Source organism: Antechinus flavipes, chromosome 4 (assembly GCF_016432865.1).
Source record: "Antechinus flavipes isolate AdamAnt ecotype Samford, QLD, Australia chromosome 4, AdamAnt_v2, whole genome shotgun sequence".
In the NCBI taxonomy this organism is placed as follows: domain Eukaryota; kingdom Metazoa; phylum Chordata; class Mammalia; order Dasyuromorphia; family Dasyuridae; genus Antechinus; species Antechinus flavipes.
Genome location: NC_067401.1, coordinates 270,415,181 through 270,428,256, shown reverse-complemented (window position 1 = coordinate 270,428,256; position 13,076 = coordinate 270,415,181). Strand labels below are relative to the sequence as shown.

General features: G+C 35.4%; 1 protein-coding gene across 3 annotated transcripts in view; it reads right to left on the bottom strand.

Moving 5' to 3' along the window:
* The window catches only part of FUT9 (fucosyltransferase 9), a 277,570-nt gene that overhangs the window by 129,965 nt on the left and 134,529 nt on the right, over positions 1–13,076 (bottom strand). For all 3 annotated transcript variants that reach the window (XR_007953591.1, XR_007953592.1, XM_051997419.1), the window contains exon 2: positions 1,525–1,630. The gene's annotated coding sequence lies outside the window, so the exon portion shown is untranslated. The remainder of the gene's footprint in view (positions 1–1,524; positions 1,631–13,076) is intronic.

Sequence of the window (13,076 nt, the reverse complement as noted above, 5' to 3'; positions counted from 1 at the left end):
TGACTATCCATAATATCATATTTGTCACTTTCCAACATGACACAGCAACTTTGTAGCAGGAAAGGGATAGCAATAATAGAAAGCATTTATATAATGGTTTGAAGTTTATGAAGAGCTTTGCAACAATTATCTCATTTTTTTCTCACAACTAACCCTAGGAAGTATATGGTAATATTATCTCAATTTTTACAGATGTAGAAGTTGAAGCACAGAAATATTATAATATTCCTAGCTAGTAAATATTGGATTTGAATTGGACTCTGAGTCCAATGCTCTTTCATTCGGCTGAAGTGGAGGTATATAGATCTTATCTAGCTTCTTCATTTTTGCTCTGAAGCAGTTCATGTTTCAGTTTTTAATTCTGGGACTGGTATGTGAACACAAGTAAATCACTTATCTCACTCTATAGGAAAAGGAAATGAAGTTAGTAACATAGCCTAGAAATCTCAAGGGAAATTTAAATGGGATTATATCTATAAGCACTGAAGATGTCTCAGAAGAAAGGTGATCCTTATCATTAGAAAATATTATTGTTCCTTTCCTAAATAAAAAGGTACATTTTAGAAGTATGGTATCGCCCATACATGTAACAAAGAAATACATTTTAGTTTGAAGGAAGACAGGGAGGGGAGTTACAACTGACTTTTGAGAGATGGGAAGAGAGAGAATCTGATTCGGGTTACCAATCAAATATATTCAATTAAGAGTAGTACATAAAAGTTCATTTTTATTATTATTGACTTAACTTGTCCTAGGTTTTGATAAAGCTTTAATATCTGATCCAATAACATATTGATCCTTCTCCTAATATTAAACAAAGAATTTCTCTAGCAGTATCCCTATACCAACCTATAATAAACTATCACAACCACATAATATTTGAGAATTGTCCCAGGCCTCACAGTTATGTGGCCATAAATGCATGACAACCAAACATGGAGTCAGTTCTAGACAATTAGATAGTTCCTAGTGGTGAGGGACCAGTATAGACCAAGATTGTATTTGTTACTGAAATAACTAACACAGGGGATAAAATGTAAAACACCTTTTTTTTTTTTTTTTTTTTACTTTAAAGAAAACCTTTAGACTTAGAAAATAAATTGACTTGGAAGAAAAATTTTTACTGGAGATCATTCCAGTGGTACTATCATGTTAGCAGCAAATAATAATTAAATAAGCTTAATTTAAATAATAATTAAATAAGCTAAGAAGCATGAAAAAGGATCAACAATTTTGAATGTTATGGTATTTTCAAAAAGAATAGAGATTACATAGATAGTACCACCCTATTATAATAGGTAATTTATCATAACCAACTTTACTCTTGAACTATGGACTTTGAAAGCAGGTTTTGAAAACAATTGCTTATATATTAAGTCATGTTAATAAGAATTTTTTTTTTATAAATGTTCTGTTCTTCTAACTAGCTTTGGATCATCATTTTTCTAAAGCAGCCTCAGTGTGCTATAAGATTTGCTTTCACGTTTTCTCTCTCAAACTCCATCATCAAGCTTATTTACTTACAATTTGAAGAACATATCACGGATTATTATAAGAGGACAGAAATAGAGGGCTGGCTTTTATACTATGGCAATCTGTTATCCAATCCTTGAACTGTCACATTATAAACCTATGGAAAAAAAGAGAGAGACTCTTTCATTAACTAATATGCATAAAGATAATTAGCAGGAAAAAAAAATCTCATTTGTCCTAACATCATAAATCTTCCTGGATATAATGTGTTACCTAGCTATAAATTTTTCATGTTGATTTTCTAGTTTAGTCCAATGCTATTAAAATATGTATACTATTGATAATAATTATAATAATAATAGTTAACATCTATATAGTATTTATTATTTTGCTAAAATATTTAATTAAATATTTTCCATTTGATCTACATAACAACTCTGGAAGGTTAGTGTTATTATCCCCATCTTACAGAGGAGAAAACTTAAGTCTTGAAGAGATTACATTACATGTCCAGGGTCATACAATTAGTAAGCATCTGAGGACTGATTTGAATTTGGGACTTTCTGACTCCAGGTTCAATGGTCTATTTATTCACTGACAGAGAGATGTGGCGGATCTGCTTGTACTAGCATGTGAGTATTAAGTCTTCACAAGGTAAACCTCACTAAATTTAAGTAAACAATTAGTTTAATTTTTAAATGTCTAAAATACTATAGATATAATTTTTAGGATTGAATAAAATCATTGTCATTATTAATTCCTATAATCTTTCAGCAAAATTATAAATAATTCATTTAACATTCCATATATCTGGAAAGAAAACATAATTTATGGGTCAGATTATGTACAACTTTAATATGAAAAAAGTAACATCTAAGAAAAATGAATACCATTATGGTATAAGGCAAGTAAATGGAAATGGCATGCTAAAAGATACAGCATATATCTTATTTTAGACATTTATATTATGAATGGTCCATTTCGCTTTGTTTCTGATAGTGACTCATCATATTTTTGATACAATCATAAAATAATTTATCAAAAAGATTAATCCAATTCAATTTGGCAAAAATATGTTAAACATATTATACTATGAAACTGAGGAAGATGAGAGAGATAAGTAATCCACATTCCACATCCTAATGTAATTCAAAATGTAGCCTTCAATAGGTTAGTAGATCATGACTGTCTACTGGGAAAGTATAAAATTCTATAGACAGGACCTAAATAGGATGGCCGGTGGGTGTTTTTTCACTTAATTAGAAGAGAGTATCAGGAAATCCAATAAAGGAATTTTTAAGAAAGGCAAAAGAAGGTAATTAAAATTTCCTCATATGTCGATACTGAAATATTTGTATGGAGAATATTTAACTATATGTATACAGTACAAAAGATCAAATGAAAAGGAAAAAATCTAGTCAATAATCTAGATATATAAACATTTTGTAGATTTTATACCATAAAAGCAAAAGAGATTTTTCATTTCCTATTCTAAATGAGTTCCTTAAAGCTAGATTAAAAGAAGAAAAACCTATTTTAAAAACAATTTTAAGTATTTCTCTCCCCAAAGTCATTATTTTGAGGCAAGCAATTATTCATTTTGTTGAATTGTTGAGTTTAAGATGTATCAACTTTCAGGTAAGGTAGAAGCTGGTCCAATAATATTCAAAGGACGCATTGGTATGGAAAACAGTTTTCAATATAGAATAAAAAATGATCTCTAAAGCAAGAAGTGTGTGGTATATGATTGTTATGGAATAGTACTGTGCTATAAGAATTAATAAGTTCAATGATTTTAGAAAAACATAAAATAATGAAATGAAAAATGAACAGAAGCAAAAAAAAAACTATATAGTAACAGCAATACTGTTTTAAGAACATTGAACAAATAAGTTATTTGTCTATTACAAATGCCCAAATTAAATGTAAAGGATGATGAAGAAATAATTATCTGCATCATAGTTATCTGTATCCAGAGAAAGAACTGATAATACAAGTATGCATAGAACAATTTTAATACATATACCTATCTGTGTATAAAGACTTTGGGAGAGGGGAAGGAGGAAAGGAGGAAAAAAAAAGAAATTCACAAGATAATTTTGTTGTATATTTGAAAGGAAAAGCAAATTATGCATAGTAGATTTGAAGTTTCATATATATTTTTTATTGTATTGTTATAGAAATGTTTGTTTTATTTCATAAATTAAAATAAAATAAAAATAAATAAAGTGTGATGATGGTGTATTTAAAATCAGCCGGAGTCAGGAATTCAGGTTAAGGGAAAAATCTTTAATCTTTATTGAAGTGAAGAGGTGAAAAAGGATTGCGATAGCAATATGGGCAAGAAGGATTGCGATAGCAATATGGGCAGCTGCGACAGGAAGCCAGCTAGCAGAGGGGGATTGGAGATGAAGGGCGGTTGCGATAGCAATGCAAGCAGCTGTGTCAAGATGCCAGCCAGCAGTCTCTCCTTCCTCTTCCCTTTCCACTCCCTTGCCTCCACCCACCAAAAACGTCATTTCCTATATAACACATCAGGGCTTACACAAAGCGTGGGCGGGGGCCATTCTTTCTCCAAGCATATATATTAATAGAGTATGGTCCAATTACTATTTAGCCTCATGTGCTTGGGACCTCAGTGCATCAACTCAAGCCTCAGCCCATTACATCTCCCGCTTTCTTTTGGTTTAGAACACAGGTGGTTATGCCATCCCTGACTCCTCAGGGAAGTCAGAGCCCCCAAGGAGAGGCGATCACACCCTCCCTGACTTCTCAGGAAAGGAGGTGAAAGCACCAGAAAGGAGGTGATCACAACCCCCCTGACTTCCCAGGAAGGGAGGTGAAAGCACTAAAAAAGGAGATAATCACACCCCTCCCTGACATCTCAGGAAGGGAGATGAAAAGCACCAAAGGGAAGTGGGAGTTGCTAGCGGGTTTCTGGGCTGAAGGGTCTTATTATGCACAAACACATCAGCATGGAAGGTATTACACAAGCACATAGCAATAATGCAGAGGCTATTAGTGATGACTCTCCCCACAGCCCGCAGGCTTGATGTGGTGTAACAAACATGAATTGTATATGTAAGTAATGGTATAACAAATAGTATAAATCAACATGGTGTTGTAAAAGATTGCCAGAAGTCCTAGAAGGAGAGTATGTAAACAGCAATCACACATATGCCTTCTTCAGCAGCCAAGAAATAGTCCAAAACCAATCTATTGTCCATTGCTTCACATGTCATGGAATCCAATGATCCCCCCAAGTTTTTGAAATCCTGCAAAAGTCTTTTTATATGTTAAGGAATCCAATAATTCCAGCAGATTTTGAAGTCCTGTAACAGTCTTATCATTTCTCAGAAAATCCAATGATTCCTGAGGGCTTTCAAGTCTTATGTCTCAAAGAATCCAATGATTCCTGAGGGATTTAAAGTCCTACAACAATCTAATGTCTCAGAGAATCCAATGATTTCTGAGGGTTTTGAAGTCCAATGATTTTCTACGTCCATGAGTCAAATGACATAACTGCCACACTCTTTCAATGGTGATCACAATCAGCAACAGAACCACCGATATTTCTTGGGTCTTCTCCATCTTTTCAAGGGTCTGCTCTGTCTCTCTGCAATGGACAAGGCTAATATGGCTCGTTGGCACCCATCTGATTCCTTCTCCACCTGTAGAGATACAAGCAAACCTTCTTCCCCAAGCAGTTAGCCTATCTGGTCCCTTCCATTCACCACTTTCTGGGTCTCTCCACATCACCTAGCAATTATCTAAAGACAGTGGAGTGGCTCGCACTGGACACTGCCCTTCCAGTGGGTTATAAAACCTGTTTGCTGGAGCCAGTGCATCTTTGTCAAAAATCAAGAAGTTAATAGTATAAAGGGCTAGATTTAGAAGTTCTCTAGGGTTATCTGTGACGAGTTTTTTTTTTTTTTTTTTCCAGGTTAAGGGAAAAACCTTCAATCTTTATTCTCAATAGAGGTGAGGGGGAATTGTGATAGCAATATGGGCAAGAAGGATTGCGATAGCATTATGGGCAGCTGTGACAGGAAGCCAGCTAGCAGAGGGAGATCGGAGATGAAGGGCCGTCGCGATAGCAATGCGAGCAGCTGTGTCAAGACACCAGACAGCAGTATCTCCTTCTTCTTCCCTTTCCACTCCCTTGCCTCCATCCACCAAAAACGTCATTTCCTAAACAACACATCAGGACTTGCACAAAGAGTGGGCGGGGCCATGGGAACCAAGGACCCTACTTTCACTGAAGAAGTCACCAGTGACCAGGAGACATAAATATAATATCTGATTCAACCTATTCAGTAGGTGTGGTACAAAGAATTGCCACAGCCCAAATAAAATTTGCAGCTTCTAATATATATCAGCTTTTTAAGGAACTTCAGGAGCAAGTGAGAAAGCATCCAGGAAAGATTTATATGTTGTATGTCCACTCACATAGTGGACTTCCAGGTCCTATTTTTGATGGAAATTCAAAGGTAGATAGCCTTTTAACTATGTTAGCCAGTACACCTTTGTTTCAGGAGGTCCAGGAATCCCATTCTAAATACCATCAGGCTGCTCAAGCTTTGCGTTTACAGTTTGGGATTACAAAAGAAGAAGCTAGGAGCATAGTAAAAAACTGTACAGCTTGCCTTCCTTTCCACCCTCCTACACTCCCTCCAGGGAAAAACCCTTGTGGTTTGAGACCAATGAAATCTGGCAAATGGATGTGACCCATTATAAATCTTTTGGTCGTCTGTCTTTTATCCATGTTGTGGTAAAAACCTTTTCAGGATTTACTTTTGCCATACCAGTAGCAAAAGAGACAGCCCGAGTGGTCACTGAATTCCTCACACAAGCATTTGCCATTATGGGTGTGCCACAAGCAATAAAAACAGACAATGGTCCTGCATATACCTCCAAACATTTTGCACACTTTTGTGCACAGTGTAAGATTTTACACACCACTGGCATACCCTTTAATCCTCAAGGATAGGCAATAGTAGAGAGGAGAAACAGAGATATTAAGACGCTGCTCCAAAAACAAAAGAAAGGGGGAGCCACAGATAACCCTAGAGAACTTCTAAATCTAGCCCTTTATATTATTAACTTCTTGATTTTTGACAAAGATGCACTGGCTCCGGCAGACAGGTTTTATAACCCACCGGAAGGACAGTGTCCAGTGCGAGCAGCTCCACTGTCTTTAGATAATCACCAAGTGATGTGGAGAGACCCAGAAAGTAGTGAATGGAAGGGACCAAATAGGCTAACTGCTTGGAGGAGAGAGTTTGCTTGTATCTCTACAGGTGGAGAAGTGTGGCAATTCTTTGTACCATACCTACTGAATAGGCTGAATCAGATATTATATTTATGTCTTCTGGACACTGGAGACTTCTTCAGTGAAAGTAGGGTCCTTGGGCCCCACGTTGGGCACCAAATGTGATGACCACGTATTTAAAATCAGCCGGAATCAGGAATTCAGGTTAAGGGAAAAATCTTCAATCTTTATTAAAGTGAAGAGGAGAAAAAGGATTGCAATAGCAATATGGACAAGAAAGATTGTGATAGCAATATGGGCAGCTGCAACAGGAAGCCAGCTAGCAGAGGGGGATTGGAGGTGAAGGGCAGCCATGACAGCAATGCAAGCAGCTGTGTCAAGACGCCAGCCAGCAGTCTCTCCTTCCCCTTCCCTCTCTGCTCCCTTGCTTCCACCCATCAAAAACGTCATTTCCTATACAACACATCAGGACTTGCACAAAGAATAGGCGGGGGTCATTCTTTCTCCAAGCATATATATTAATAGAGTATGGTCCAATTACTATTTAGCCTCATGTGCTTGGGACCTCAGTGCATCAACTCAAGCCTCAACCCATTACAATAAAGGAAGAATCAAAGGTTTAAGCTACCATGAGTGAATACCATTTCTATTTTGCGTATCTTACCTAATGATAACAGGAAACATTTATATAGTGCTTACTATATAAGGCATACTATATAAGCGTATACACACACACACACACACACACACACACACACACACACATATATATGCGGCAAGTATTGTGCTAAGCACTTTACAATTATCTCATTTGATCCTCATAAGAACTTTGCCAGGTTCTGTTGTTATTCAATGGCTCAGTTATGACTGACTCATTATCTTCTACTATCTTTCAAAGTTTGTCTATGTTCATGTTGTTTCCATAACACTGTTTATCTTTCTCATCTTTTGCCATCCCCTTTTCTTTTCGCCTTTTCAAGTTTTCCCAACATCAGGGTCTTTTCCAATGAATCCCATTTTCTCATTGTATGGTCAAAGTATGTAAATTTTGTCTTTAGCATTTAACCTTCTAGTAAATAGCTGGATTAATTTAAGTACTGACTGATTTGACTTTATTGTTGTTCAAGGGAATCTCAAAAGTCTTCCCTAGCACCACAATTTAGTTCGGTAGGCACTCAGCTTTCCTTATAGTCCAACCAAACATTACTCCTAGAAAAACCAAAGCTTTAATATACAGATCTCTGTATGTCTCTGGCTTTTTAGAACTGCTGTCCAGATTTCCATAGTTTTCCTTTCAAGGATCAAGCATGTTTTAATTCCATGGCTTCAGTTGCAATCTTCAGTGATCTTTGAGCCCAAGAATATAAAATCGGACACTGTTTTCCATTTTTTCTCCCTCAATTTGTCAGGAAGTCATGGAACCAATTACCAAGATCTTGGTTTTTTTGATATTAAGCTTCAAGCCAACTTTTACACCCTCCTCTTTTACTCTGTCTTCTTAATTCCTTGTCACTTTCTGCCATCAGAGTGGTGCCTGTAAATCTGAGATTGTTGATATTTCCCCTAGCAACCTTAATTCTGACTTTTTTATTTATCGACCCAGCATTTTGTAAGAGATATTCTGCATATAAGTTACATAAATAAGATATACTGCTTTGTTCTTTTCCTTTTTCAATCTTAAGCCAATCAGTTATTCCATGTTTGAGTCTAAGTGCTGCTTCTTATCTTGCATACAGGCTTCTCAGGACACAAGTAAAATAATCTGGTACTCCCATCTCTGATGATTTACTGCAATTTGTGGTGATTCACACAGTCAGAGGTTTTAGTGTATGAAATAGAAGTACATGTTTTTTTCTGGTACTTCCTTGCTTTCCTCATGGGATTCAGGGCTATTATTATGCTCATTTACCAATGAAGAAGCTGAGGCAAACAGAGGTGGAGTTACTTGCCAAGAGTCATACAGCCAGTAAGTGCCTGAGGCAATATTTGAACTTGCTTAGGTACCTAGCAATCGAATAAAAACTTTGATGCCTTATTATCTTATAATGCCTCTGTGTGGCAGAGAAGACCAGCTGGATCTCCTTTCCACTTTTAAAACAATTTGCAGAAATGAGAAATGCCCTGCAGTAAAATAAGATGACATGGAAAAAGCTAATGCCAAAAGTTGGCACTACATCTCACTTGATGAGTATCTCCCAGGTTGATTGTAATTTACTTCCTTTAACATTTTAAAATAAAACTATTTCAGAAAAAAAGAAAGAAAGAAAGGAATCTGCCTCCTACCACTTGTTGTCTCTGTTATTAGTGTAGTTTACTTCGTGAAACATTTAAGCTCTAGACAGAGCCTACATGTTGTTAAGAGAGTTAGTTGAAAAGTGGTTACCTGGCATCCTGCAGACCCCAAATGAACAAATCTCACTCACTCTCCTAATTGATCTCACCATTCTTTGAAACAGCTTATTTCATAGGACTCAATTGAATTAAAAAAAAAAAAAAACTGAATTCACTTAGAGTGGCTTTTTGCACAGACATAATAATAGCCTAAGGTTGTGCTTATGCAAGTCAAAAACTTCAACCATACTCTCTAATTTCCTCAAATTGTACCTCTCTGGGATTCAGTTTCTTTTTCACGAAAATGAAGAGGTTGGATTAAATGATCTGTATGGGCTCTTTCAGCATCAATATTCTATACTAAGTCTCCCTCAACACAACCTCTTTTGCTCACTCAAACTTCAGATTAATAGCTAAAACTGACTAAACTGTTTCAAACAATGTATAGGTTATATGTGAGTTCTAAGAATCAAATTTTAATTTCATTCTGGTTCCTTGCTGCTTTGTAGAAAGTTGACATTGCTGGATAAGTAAGATATTACTTTACTGTTGTTAGTATTGTAATTATTTTGGTTCAGAGTAGACATTTCTTGAGAACAGGCATATTTAATTTTATCTTTGTATCTACTAACCTAATGAGGTATAATGAATGTTACACAAAGGCAGGAATCCAGCACTTCATAACTAAGAAGACCCACTTTCAGGTCCAGCCTCTAGAACGTAATTGTTGCACAACCTTTGGCAAATCGCTTAATTTTTCAATGATTTCTGCAGGTCTCTATAGCTTAAGTTTTATTGGTAGAGAATGTTCTTTATGTCAATGCAATATCAGATCCAAATCCAAATCCAAAAATAATTGTCCTTATCACAGTGTCTGGCACACAGTAGGTATTCAATAAAGACCTGTAGATTGAGGGAATAATATTTCTATTCAATAATCTCTAATTAGATTAATTAAATCGGTTGCTTGGTATTATACTGTTGAAAGAAAAATTCTTTGAGTTTTTACCTTGATTAATGAAGCCAAATTCAGAACAAAGAGAATTAAAAGGATTGTTATTAAAAGTACATCATATTGATTATGATCACTAGAGATCAACAATGTATTCAAGGTGGGGACAGCTTTTATCGATAATCTTAAAATAATACAGAGAGGTCCATCTCAGCAAAAGAGGTGGGGCTCTTGAATCTCAGTTCCTTGCTTTGGTAGCAATAACATGACAATTTGCAAGTAAGGGCCCTTGACAAAGACCAAGTGGAACAAAAACTACAGACTTGAAGTCCCCTTCCCCAATACTGTTCTATAAGCAGGGCATTGATCAATGAATAACTGAATCAACATATCTTTCAATAAAAGGATCTTATTAAATTTAAAACTAATTAAATCGTTTACTACTTAAAACAACAAAACATGCTCACAAAACAATTCTTTGTTGGGCCTGAATTGTTAAGGATTTGAGATAGTGGAAGATCAAAAGATATTTTAACTTAAAACCAGCATTTGTACAAATGAAAGGATGCTTCACTTGAGATAGATAGCAAAGCACATAAGAATGCCTGAGTTTTTAACTGTGTAGTAGAGAAACTAAATGAACCACATTGAAACCATCTTGTGACTTAATTATGGGCCTAGCTCCAGTTCCTTTTTCTATTCAATTATGAGTCTAGTCTAATTTCTATCTTGTGAGAAAATGTTATTCAATTGTAGAAATTGTATTGCTTGAACCTAATCCTGCCTGACTATATATTTGGACTACCTCTATCTATTGTGTGGAGACCCCTAAGAAAGGGCATAGATTATGTACCAAAATTTCAGTCAGATCTCATGATTGATGCAAGGAGTTTGCTAACAATTATACATCTCAACCAATCCATATATCTTATCTGAACACTGGTCCTATATTGGTCAATTTCCTTAATTCCTTTGAATTACAGGCCCTTGGTAGGTGGGGAGTTTTGTGTTTTTTCTCTTTTCCCCCAACTCAGAAAACCGCTAATATTTCCTCCAATTAGGAATCAGATGACCTAATCTTGTATACTAGTTTATATGCTGTTAACTATTTGCTTTTAATGCATAAAAATTGGCCTCCCCCTATATTTGGGGTCCACTGCCAAGCTGAGGAGGCCTGGACCAGATTTATTTTGTAAAATGGAAAAGATCTTCTTACATATGCAATTGGCACATACCGTTTAATAAATTGATATGCTTAGAATTGCATTTTCTTCTTTGTTTCCTCAGTCATTTCAATCAAGTCACAGGTCATTGGGCTAACTAATTATGATTAACTCAATTAACTAAGGATAGAATGAATAATAAAAAGATTAGAGACTAGAAAGATGATTATAAGTACTAAGTAATAAAATTTAAAATAAATACAAAGCTTAGGGGCATTGTATAACATAACATCAAAACCCCTACAAAGTATAAAATCAAGAAACAAACTTAAAATAAATACTTCAGAATTTTCAAAACTTTTTGAAAACTGACCTGTCATTCCTTATGTTCCTATACCAAAACCAAAGAGGTTTCATAGTGAAATTTGCCTGATGTCAATAAAAGAACATAAAATTTAGAATATATAAAATTGCTTTATGCTAGTTATAATAAATAGGATTTATTGTGTGAAGAGGTTACCAAGACAACTTCTGTGACTGAATTTAAAAAAAAAAATGAATTGAAGACCTCAGAATCATTAATATTGGGAGCTATGTCTTCATGGAAAAGAGAACAAATTACAAATTTTGGAGCACTCAGATGTCCAGAGAAAACGTTTGCCTACTACACATAAATAACAAGATGAAGGATGCTTTATCTATTGATCCTCCCCTATTACTTGTTATACAACATTAATTCTATTGCCTTTAGAAGGTAGAAATGGGGACAAAGATTTTGAAATTCTTTAGATTTAGATCAGCGATATCTTGACAACCGATATGAGATGACAATGAGTCAAAAGTCTTTCTCTCATGGAATGCCTGGGAGGTTCAAGCTAAGGAAGAACACTTGGAACTAACAGGAACAATCTCTGTAATATCGGCAGCAGAATGAAGGTGAGCAGGGGAAGGGCTGACAAGCCGCACTGCAACACAGGGAAGATCAGTGCCTTGGGGGTGATGGTGGAGCAGACAAAGCAAGCATGCAGATGGAGTGCAAAACCACAGGGCGTCTGAAATCCACTTTTGCTGTTAGCTTACTTGCTGTGAGATGTAAATTTTATTGGTCAGTAAATGCTGCTTCTTTTTACAGTAGTATCATTGTACCTATATACACATTTCTGCATTTCCCCTAAGGAATCTTGCACCAGACCCACCAGACTAGTGTATGCTTACAGCAGATGGAATATTTTGACAAAAGTGTAGAATTCTGACCAGGTTTCCAAATTTTATCCCTATAGTTTATATCTCTGGACTGTATCAGATGTGAAGCTATTTCTATTATCATGAGGAGTCCAAAGTCTAAGAATCTTAAAAGTTGGTGAATGAAGCTTAGGACTATAATAGATTTTATATAACAAAGCTCAAATGAAAGAATGAGTTCTTAAAGAAATGGAAAGATAGAGTTGAAAAACTATCAGAGTGGCTATGTGAGTAATGGGAAACAGATCCCAAGTCAAATAACATAATATTTGTAAAAGTGTTTAGCACAGTGCCTGGAATTCAATAAATTTTTATTCACTTCCCTTTCCTTCCCAAATATGATCTGATAGTTTCTTTTTTTTTTCCTTTTCCATAATAGCTTTTTATTTTCAAAATACATGCAAAAATATTTTTTTAACATTCATTCTTGCAAAAGCTTATGTTCCAAATTTTTCTCTTTCTCTTCTCTCCATTCCCTTCCCCTAGATTGCAAGCAATCCAATATAGGTTAAACACGAGCAATTCTTTTAAACATATTTCCACATTCATCAAATTACACAATAAAAATCAAATCAAAAGGGAAAAAGTGAGGGAAAAAAGCAAGCAAACAATAACAAAAAAGGTGAAAATATTATGTTATGAT